Consider the following 10849-nt stretch of genomic DNA (forward strand, 5'->3'; position numbering starts at 1 on the left):
CTTTTGTTAAAAAAAGGACGGAGCAGACCGTCCCAATCCGTATACCGGCGGCCTATTGGTTGCAACTGAAACGCTCCTTCACTCGGTTTGTATGGGCTCCGGGCAGACCGAGGATAAGGTATGAACTACTGACCAGATCTAAGGAGATGGGCGGGGTGGGTCTGCCGGACTGTAAATTGTATTACTTCTCCGTGGCGTATGCCAGGTTACTGGACCTGTTGAGAGTAGACTCCGCCAAGGCGTGGGTACATATGGCTAGAGACGCCTCACCTATCTCACCCTCGACACTCCCTTGGTTGATAGGATCGTCCAGCGTCCCCGCATCAACCCCATCTTTTACGGTTAACCATACCCTCGCAATACTTGGCTCAGCACGTAATCCCCACTCGCTCATCGATACTAAAGGTCCCCTGACCCCAATTACAGACCATCCTGACTTTCCACCGGGGAGCTCCTCGCGTACCTTCTTGTCAGGCACTAGCACGCGCCCTCTGTGATTTTGTCATGTTTTGCACGGGTCCTCGCTGAAACCCCTTGATCAGTTGTTAGAACCCTCTGCCATTCGCCCCAGGCATACCTTTGAGCACCTCCAACTTCAACATTTTTATTCGACCTTGCGCAGAACTCATGACCTATCCAGAGCCCTCACTAAGTTTGAGCAAATGTGTCTGGCTCCATCAGCAGTTTTCAGGGACATCTCCACTATATACAATTTGCTCATTCAGCAACACTCCTCCAGTCCTCCTCCCTTTTGCTCGGCGTGGGTACTTGATTTAGGTGTCCAACTCACCCCCTCCCAATGGCAGAGAGCCTTTCCTTCTGACTCACAAGGCGCTGATCTCCACGAAAGCGCAGGAAACCAACTACAAGGTCCTCTCCAGGTGGTACAGAGTGCCCGCTCTTCTCCACAAGTGGTTTCCGTCTGTGCCGGACAGATGCTGGAGATGTTTATCAGAGGAGGGTACCATGATTCATATCTGGTGGAAATGCTCTGTCCTGCGTCCCTTTCTGGGACTCAGTGCATTCTATTGTGCGCAAAGTGACAGGGATACCCATTCCCAATACCCCCGAATCCCTCTTGCTCTTCGCCTTTGATCTCACCATCCCAGCCTACAAGGCATCCCTCTTGAAATATATGCTTCAAGCTGCCAAAACGGTCATCCCCCGCCACTGGAAGTCACCCTCCCCCTCCCCTACTAATGGAGTGGTTTGAGGAAATTGCTCTCCACCAAAGGATGGAGGACCTCATCTGCGTTTCCCCACTGGCCGTCGCCCGTTTTGTGAAGGCGTGGAGCCCATGGGAGATGTTCTGCACCTCCAGTAAGTACCGGGATGCACACTTGTAACCAGCGCTCGTGTCTGTTCCTTGCCCCTCCCCTTTCCCTTTCTTCCTTGTGTGTCTCCCCTGATGTATCCATTGTATGTCCCTTTCTCCAATTACTTTTCTTTACTGAATGCGTTTTTGATTCAGGGGTGGATCCCCTGAGGTTTTCTACTTTGGAAACTGATATTCATTATTTTTGATTGATTACCACATGCTGTATGTCCAGCTTTACTTCAGTGCTTTTGTCCTATTTACCTTGGAACACTCAATAAATTCTTGAATGAGAAAAAAAGGATGGAGGTCTTTGGCCATGTCTGGATTTCCGTGAACTCAAATCGGATTACTGATCCATACCCTCTTCCTTTGATTCCTGATTTGTTTAACCAGATTATTGGTGCCAAGGTGTTCTCCAAGTTGGACTTAAGGGGGGCATATCATCTGGTTAGGATCAAGGAAGGGGATCAATGGAAGACAGCTTTTAATCCTCCTGAGGGGCACTTTGTGAACCTGGTCATGCCTTTCGGGTTGACCAATGCTCCTGCGCTTTTCCAGCATTTTGTGAATTACATTTTACATCACCTTGTGGGGAGGTTTGTAGTCATGTATTTGGATGACATACTAATTCATTCTCCAGTTGTGGCGATACATCAGAAGCACGTTAGACAGGTGTTACAGATCCTAAAGTGCGTTTTTGCTGTACACAAGGTGCAGTTTTTGGGCTACCTCCTGTCATCTTCAGCTTTTCGAATGGATCCAGAGAAAGTCTGTGCTGTATTGCACTGGGATGGACCTGAAAATCTGAAGGCTCTTATGCGGGTTTTGAGGTTCACCAACTATTACCAAAAATGTTATTAGAATTATTCAACAATTGTAAAACCCTTAACTGACATGACTAAGAAATGGACAATTGTCTCAGAGTGGTCTGATACTTTGTTGCAAGCCTTTTCTGCAATTAAGGAACGCTTCTCTTCTGCCCCTATATTAGTGCAGCCGGATGTATTACAACCTTTCAATGTGGAAGTGGACACGTCCGATGTGGGGGTAGGAGCAGTTTTATTGCAGGGCCCGTCACCTGGTAAATGGCCTCCATGTGCCTGTTTCTCAAAAAAAAACTCTGCAGAGAGAAATTATTATGTGGGTAACAGAGAGTTACTGGCCATTAAGTTGGCTTTTGAGGAATGGCGTCATTGGTTGGAAGAGGCGATTCATCCGATCACGGTGTTCACAGATCACAAAAACATGGCTTACCTGGAGTCGGCTAAACGACTGACCATGAGACAAGCCAGATGGTCTTTGTTTTTTACCAGATTCAATTTCATTGTCACCTATTGTCCTGGGGTTAAGAACGTCAAGGCAGATGCCTTGTCACGTAGTTTTCCTGGAGGTGGTGATTTTAAAAATCTGAGTCCTATACTGTCGGAAGGGGTGGTGGAGGCCCAAGGAGACGCATCAGATTCTTGTCCCTCTGGGAAACTGTTTGTGCCTGTACGGTTCTTACAGGACACCCTGGGAGTAGGTCCACTGCTTAACCCCTTAAGGACCGGGCTCATTTTCACCTTAAGGACCAGGCCATTTTTTGCAAATCTGACCAGTGTCACTTTAAGTGCTGATAACTTTAAAACACTTTGACTTATCCAGGCCATTCTGAGATTGTTTTTTCGTCACATATTGTACTTCATGACACTGGTAAAATAAAGTCAAAAAAATTATTTTTTTGCATAATAAAATACCTAATTTACCAAAAATTTGGAAAAATTAGCAAATTTCAAAGTTTCAGTTTCTCTACTTCTGTAATACATAGTAATACCCCCAAAAATTGTGATGACTTAACATTCCCCATATGTCTACTTCATGTTTGAATTATTTTGGGAATGATATTTTATTTTTTGGGGATGTTACAAGGCTTAGAAGTTTAGAAGCAAATCTTGAAATTTTTCAGAAATTTACAAAAACCCAATTTTTAGGGACCACTACAGCTCTGAAGTCACTTTGCGAGGCTTACATAATAGAAACCGCCCAAAAATGACCCCATTCTATAAACTACACCCCTCAAGGTATTCAAAACTGATTTTACAAACTCCGTTAACCCTTTAGGTGTTGCACAAGAGTTATTGGCAAATTGGGATGAAATTTGAGAATTTCATTTTTTTGCCTAATTTTCCATTTTAACCCATTTTTTCCACTAACAAAGCAAGGGTTAACAGCCAAACAAGACTGTATCTTTATTGCCCTGACTCTGCTGTTTACAGAAACACCCAATATGTGTCCGTAAACTACTGTATGGCCACACAGCGGGGCGTAGAGTGAAAGGTGCGCCGTATGGTTTTTGGAAGCCAGATTTTGCAGGACAGTTTTTTTGACACCATGTCCCATTTGAAGCCCCCTGATGCACCCCTAGAGTAGAAACTCCATAAAGTGACCCCATCTAAGAAACTACACCCCTCAAGGTATTCAAAACTGATTTTACAAACTTCGTTAACCCTTTAGGTGTTGCACAAGAGTTATTGGCAAATTGGGATGAAATTTGAGAATTTCATTTTTTTGCCTAATTTTCAATTTTAACCAATTTTTTCCACTAACAAAGCAAGGGTTAACAGCCAAACAAGACTGTATCTTTATTGCCCTGACTCTGCTGTTTACAGAAACACCCCAAATGTGGCCGTAAACTACTGTACGGCCACACAGCGGGGCGTAGAGTGAAAGGTGCGCCGTATGGTTTTTGGAAGCCAGATTTTGCTGGACAGTTTTTTTGACACCATGTCCCATTTGAAGCCCCCCTGATGCACCCCTAGAGTAGAAACTCCAAAAAAGTGACCCCATCTAAGAAACTACACCCCTCAAGGTATTCAAAACTGATTTTACAAACTTTGTCAACCCTTTAGGTGTTGCACAAGATTTAATGGAAAATAGAGATACAATTTCAAAATTTCACTTTTTTGGCAGATTTTCCATTTTAATATTTTTTTTCCAGTTACAAAGCAAGGGTTAACAGCCAAACAAAACTCATTATTTATGGCCCTGATTCTGTAGTTTACAGAAACACCCCATATGTGGTCGTAAACTGCTGTACGGGCACACAGTAGGGCGCAGAAGGAAAGGAATGCCATACGGTTTTTGGAAGGCAGATTTTGCTGGACAGTTTTTTGACACCATGTCCCATTTGAAGCCCCCCTGATGCACCCCTAGAGTAGAAACTCCAAAAAAGTGACCCCATCTAAGAAACTACACCCCTCAAGGTATTCAAAACTGATTTTACAAACTTTGTCAACCCTTTAGGTGTTGCACAAGATTTAATGGAAAATAGAGATACAATTTCAAAATTTCACTTTTTTGGCAGATTTTCCATTTTAATATTTTTTTTCCAGTTACAAAGCAAGGGTTAACAGCCAAACAAAACTCATTATTTATGGCCCTGATTCTGTAGTTTACAGAAACACCCCATATGTGGTCGTAAACAGCTGTACGGGCACACGGCAGGGCGCAGAAGGAAAGGAATGCCATACGGTTTTTGGAAGGCAGATTTTGCTGGACAGTTTTTTTGACACCATGTCCCATTTGAAGCCCCCCTGATGCACCCCTAGAGTAGAAACTCCAAAAAAGTGACCCCATTTTAGAAAGTACGGAATAGGGTGGCAGTATTGTTGGTACTAGTTTAGGGTACATATGATTTTTGGTTGCTCTATATTACACTTTTTGTGCGGCAAGGTAACAAGAAATAGCTTTTTTGGCACGTTTTTTTTTTTGTTATTTACAACATTCATCTGACAGGTTAGATCATGTGGTAATTTTATAGAGCAGGTTGTCAAGGACGCGGCGATACCTAATATGTATACAATTTTTTTTATTTATGTAAGTTTTATACAATAACTTCATTTTTAAAACCAAAAAATTGTTTAGTGTCTCCATAGTCTAAGAGCCATAGTTTTTACAGTTTTTGGGCGATTATCTTGAGTAGGGTCTAATTTTTTGCGGGATGAGATGACTGTTTGATTGGCACTATTTTGGGGTGCATATGACTTTTTGATCGCTTGCTATTACACTTTTTGTGACGTAAGATGGCAAAAAATTGCTTTTTTTACACTTTTTATTTATTTATTTTTTACGGTGCTCACCTGAGGGGTTAGGTCATGTGATAATTTTATAGAGCCGGTCGATACGGACGCGGCGATACCTAATATGTATACTTTATTTTTATTTATAAAAGTTTTACACAATTATTTTATTTTTGAAACAAAAAAAATCATGTTTTAGTGTTTCCATAGTCTAAGAGCCATAGTTTTTTCAGTTTTTGGGCGATTATCTTGAGTAGGGTCTCATTTTTTGCGGGATGAGATGACTGTTTGATTGGCACTATTTTGGGGTGCATATGACTTTTTGATCGCTTGCTATTACACTTTTTGTGACGTAAGATGGCAAAAAATTGCTTTTTTTACACTTTTTATTTATTTATTTTTTACGGTGCTCACCTGAGGGGTTAGGTCATGTGATAATTTTATAGAGCCGGTCGATACGGACGCGGTGATACCTAATATGTATACTTTATTTTTATTTATAAAAGTTTTACACAATTATTTTATTTTTTAAACAAAAAAAATCATGTTTTAGTGTTTCCATAGTCTAAGAGCCATAGTTTTTTCAGTTTTTGGGCGATTATCTTGAGTAGGGTCTCATTTTTTGCGGGATGAGATGACGGTTTTATTGGTACTATTTTGGCGTACATGCGACTTTTTTGATCACTTTTATTACCTTTTTTGGGAAGTAAGGTGGGCAAAATTTCAATTTTCTCATAGTTTTTATTTTTTTATTTTTATGGCGTTCACCGTGCGGGGAAAGTAACATGACCGTTTTATAGATCAGGTCGTTACGGACGTGGCGATACCTAATATGTGTAGTGTATTTTTTTATTTTTATTCAGTGATAAATGTTTTTTTATTTTATCTTAACTTTTTTCACTTTTTTTAAAAAAAATTGGACCCAGACCCACTTGGTTCTTGAAGATCCAGTGGGTCTGATGTCTGTAAAATACAGTACAGAACCTATATAGGTTTCTGCACTGTATTTTACTTACACTGAACAGATCTATGCTTTCAGCACAGATCTGTTCAGCACCATGGACAGCAGGACGCCTGAGCAGGCGTCCTGTTGCCATGGGAACCTTCCCCGTCTGTCACAACTTCGCAGACGGGGAAGGGTGAGGACGGGGCTTCGGGGGGCTCTCTGGGGGCTCTCTCCCTCTCCCATCGGGGGGCTGCAAAGGCACAGCAGCCCCCCGATCGGAGAGGGAGGGAGCTCCTTGCGCTGTTAACCTTTTCCATACAGCGGTCCGTACGGACCGCTGCATGGAAAGGGTTAAACGGCTGACATCGCATCACCGATGTCAGCCGTTTATACCAGGGTGCCAGCAATGTGCTGGCACCCTGGTATAACCCACTAGACGCCAACGATTATGCAATGGGAGGCGGGCGGGGGATCGCGATCCCGCCTGCCGCACCGCCCGCCTCCCGCAACGCCCCCACTGCCTGCGACACCCCCCCTGCACCACCCGCCGCCATCAAATCATGCAGGGGTGCAGGGGGGGGTGCGCAATATTGATTTTAGGCACTCTGAAGTTTCTGATCCCCGCGGTCAGGGACCGCGGGGATCAGAAACTGCAAAAAGCGCAGCAAACCGCAGGGCTGAATTGACCTGCGGTTTGCTGCGATCGCCGACACGGGGGGGTCAAATGACCCCCCCCTGCATTGTTACGGGATGCCGGCTGAATGATTTCAGCCGGCGTCCCGTTCCGATTAACCCCCGCGGCGCCGGAATGCAGATTTTAAGTCAGGACGTACCGGTACGTCCTCGGTCCTTAAGGACTCGGGAAATAGGGCGTACCGGTACGTCCTCGGTCCTTAAGGGGTTAAGTTTGGTGAGGACTATGTGTCAGTCTGTATTACCTGTGCACGTGCTAAGGTGACACATACTCTTCTGGATCTCTACTTCTGTTGCCCATCCCGTCCAGACCATGGACTATATACAATTGATGGCTGGCACTCTACTGAATATATATATATATTTTTTTTAATATATATATTTTTTTTTAGGGGGGGGGACTTTTGGACTCACTGATCCATGGATTTTATCACTGATCTACCTAATTCTTCAGGAAAGACAGTAATTCCGGTGGTAGTTGATCTCTTTAGTAAAATGGTGAACCTTAGAGCGCTGCCGGCCCTACCTAATGCCAGTGGCATAGCTAAAGGCTCATGGACCCTGGTGCAAGATTTCAGCTTAGGCCCCCCTTCCCTCATAGCTTTGTGACCAGGGAGGCAAAAATTTAAAAATGTAAATGGCTAATCCCCCCCAACCCCCCTCATGCCAAATTCTTGATCTAAACCCTTCCCTGCAGCCAGAGGTGTAACTTGACCAGCATGCACTTTCCATAATACCAGTGTCTTCTTATGTGGCACAAGGGTCTTTGGGCCCCCTCAGGCTCCTGGGCCCGGTAGCTACCTCTGCACCCCCTATAGCTACGCCCCTGTCTAATGCTAAAACACTTGCACAAGTGTTTGTTGGCAACATTGTGAAACTCCATGGCATTCCCTCTGGGGTGGTCTTGGATCATGGGACTCTGTACTTGAGTAGGGGTACAACTGTCCTTTTCTTTCGCTTTTCATCCTCAGTCGAACGGACAGACGGAATGAACTAATCAAAGTCTGGAGACTTATTTGAGATGTTTTGTCTCTGAAAACCAGGAGAAGTAGTCTTTGGCAGAGTTTGCCATAAACAATCGTAGTTTGGCACATTTTCTGGTTCTTATACTTCTGGTATCCCTGAGGAGGAACATTTTTCGTCATCATTGTCATCTATATGGCGGAAAATTAAAAATAACTTGATGAATATGGACAATAAGTATAAACGTGTGGCTGACAGGAAACGTATGAATCGTTCAGACCTAAAAATGGGTGATTTTGTGTGGCGGTCCACAAGAAACATTAGGTTGAAGGTACCTTCTTGGAAGTTGGGTCCAAGGTTTTTTGGTCCATATAAGATCACTGCCATTATTAATCCTGTAGCTTTTCGTCTTGAACTTCCTCAGGCCCTGAAAATTCATAATGTGTTTCATAAATATTTGTTGAAGAGGTATGTTAAACCTTTGGAGCCATCTTCCTTGCCACCCGCTCCTGTCATGGTGGATGGTAGTTTGGAATTTCAGATCGCCGAGATAATTGACTCTTGAGTTCTCCGTAAATCTCTTCAGTGTCTTGTTCACTGGAAGGGTTATGGACCAGAGGAGAGGAATGGATGTGGGTATCGGCATCTGACGTGAATGCCAGCCGTTTGGTGAAAGCTTTTCACAGGTCTCACCCGGATAAGGTCGGGTTTGGTTGCCTGGAGATCACCCGTAGAAAAGGGTGATCTCCAGCACCTTGATATGCCACATCTGTGAGGTGGGGTGGATTATCTCGGCAAAGGAGAAGTGCTCACTAACACAGATTTAGACAGATTTGTGAACAATATTTGAGAGTAATGGGTCCTTAGTGTATGTAGAAAATGTTTCAGATCTTTGAGTTCAGCTCATGTAAAATGGAAGAAAAACCGAAAGTGTTGCGTTTATATTTTTGGTCAGTGTAAAACAATAAACTATAAAATAAAAAAAGCACAATTTGCACTGCCCTGTCCAAACTAGTGATCAAAAAGTCTATGTACCCCCAAAAAATAACCCAATGATACCAATAAAGACTATTTTTTTAAAAAAAGTTTTTTTTTTTTTTTACTTATTAAGACATAACAAGAAACTATGTCAATTTGGTATTGTCGCAATCATATCGACCCACGGAATAAAGCTGTCATGTCATTTTTCACTCACAGCATAAACACAAAACCCCCAAAAATGATTTAAAAAATGGGGATTGTGTTTTTTTTTCCACCCCACTATTTTTTCTCATTTTCAATGGTGCAATTAAAAGTTACAACTTGTCCTGCAAAAAAACAAACATAAGTCCACATATGGCTAGCTGAACTAAACATTTAAGGTTATGAATCTTGGAAAACAGAGGAAAAAACAAAAACGTAAAAATGAAAATTTTTCTGTCTTAAAGAAGTCAAAGTTATTGCATTATCAGTAATTGCCCAATAAATGTCTATAACCTGAATCACTAGATTTATAATCAGGAGTAATTTAGATAGGAGAATGGAGCAGCCACAGGTAACAGCTTCCTTCCTAGCACCATCAGCAGAATAGCGACAGCTTACAAGGTGCCTTCATTTACTAAAAGGAACAGACAGAGGGGCAGAGATGACAGCAGGGGTCATCACCCAGCTTTACTAATTCTGTAGTGATATGGTCATGTCTGATCTATCATTGAATAACCAAGAGGATTCTGCCATATTGAGGACTTAAAAATAAAATAAAATAAATGTATACACTGAACAAAAATATAAATGCAACACTCTTGGTTTTGTTCCCATTTTGCATGAGCTGAACTCAAAGATCTAAAACATTTTCTACATACACAAAAGACCCATTACTCTCAAATACTGTTCACAAATCTGTCTAAATCTGTGTTAGTGAGCACTTCTCCTTTGCTAAGATAATCCATCCCACCGGACAGGTGTGGCATATCAAGGTGCTGATTAGACAGCATGAATATTGCACAGGTGTGCCGTAGACTGCCCACAATAAAAGACCACTCTGAAATGAGCACACTTTTGCCTCACGCAGTGCAACACATCTCCGTCGCATATACAGTAGTTGATCAGGTTGTTGATTGTGGCCTGTGGAATGTTGCTCCACTCCTCTTCAATAGCTGTGCGAAGTAGCAGAATATTGGCAGCAACTGGAACACATTGTCGTATACGCCGATCCAGAGCATCCCAAACATGCTCAATAGGTGACATGTAAGATAAGATAAGATAAGATGCCTTTATTGTCACTGTACAATACAATGTAATACAATGTACAATACAATGGAATGTTGTTTGGCGCAATCCTAGATGCCATGGACAGAGGAACAAGATCTGACATTTAAACTAAAGCATTACACTAGAAAAAACAAACCATCGCACTAGAAGGCATTACTATTCACAGTTCACAGCATATATATAGCAAGAGCAAAGTAGGAAGTGCTTGTGAGTATATACACACTGATTCCGACAGCACTGCAGACAAGAGGTCATCATGGGGTCATGAATGCAGCAGTCACTTTCAGTCTGTGGTAGTTTCTATCCTAGGAAGGGGCAATAATCTCCGAGCATTTAGGAGACTGATTGCTTTGGGGTAAAAGCTGTTCTTCAGCCTAGTGGTGCGGGCCTGTAGGGCTCTAAGACACCTACCAGAGGGTAGGGGAATGAAAAGGCTGTGGCCGTGGTGAGTTGGATCCCCGGAGATAATTTTTGCCCTGTTGTTGCAGCGAGCAGTGAAGATGTCATCCAGTGATGGTAACTGAGTACCAGTAATTCTGCCAGCCATTCTGATGATGCGCTTGAGGGTCTTCTTGTCCTAAGAAGAGCAGCCGGAGTACCACACTGTAATTCAGTATGTGA

The sequence above is a fragment of the Bufo gargarizans genome, chromosome 6 (genome assembly GCF_014858855.1).
Source record: "Bufo gargarizans isolate SCDJY-AF-19 chromosome 6, ASM1485885v1, whole genome shotgun sequence".
In the NCBI taxonomy this organism is placed as follows: Eukaryota; Metazoa; Chordata; class Amphibia; order Anura; family Bufonidae; genus Bufo; species Bufo gargarizans.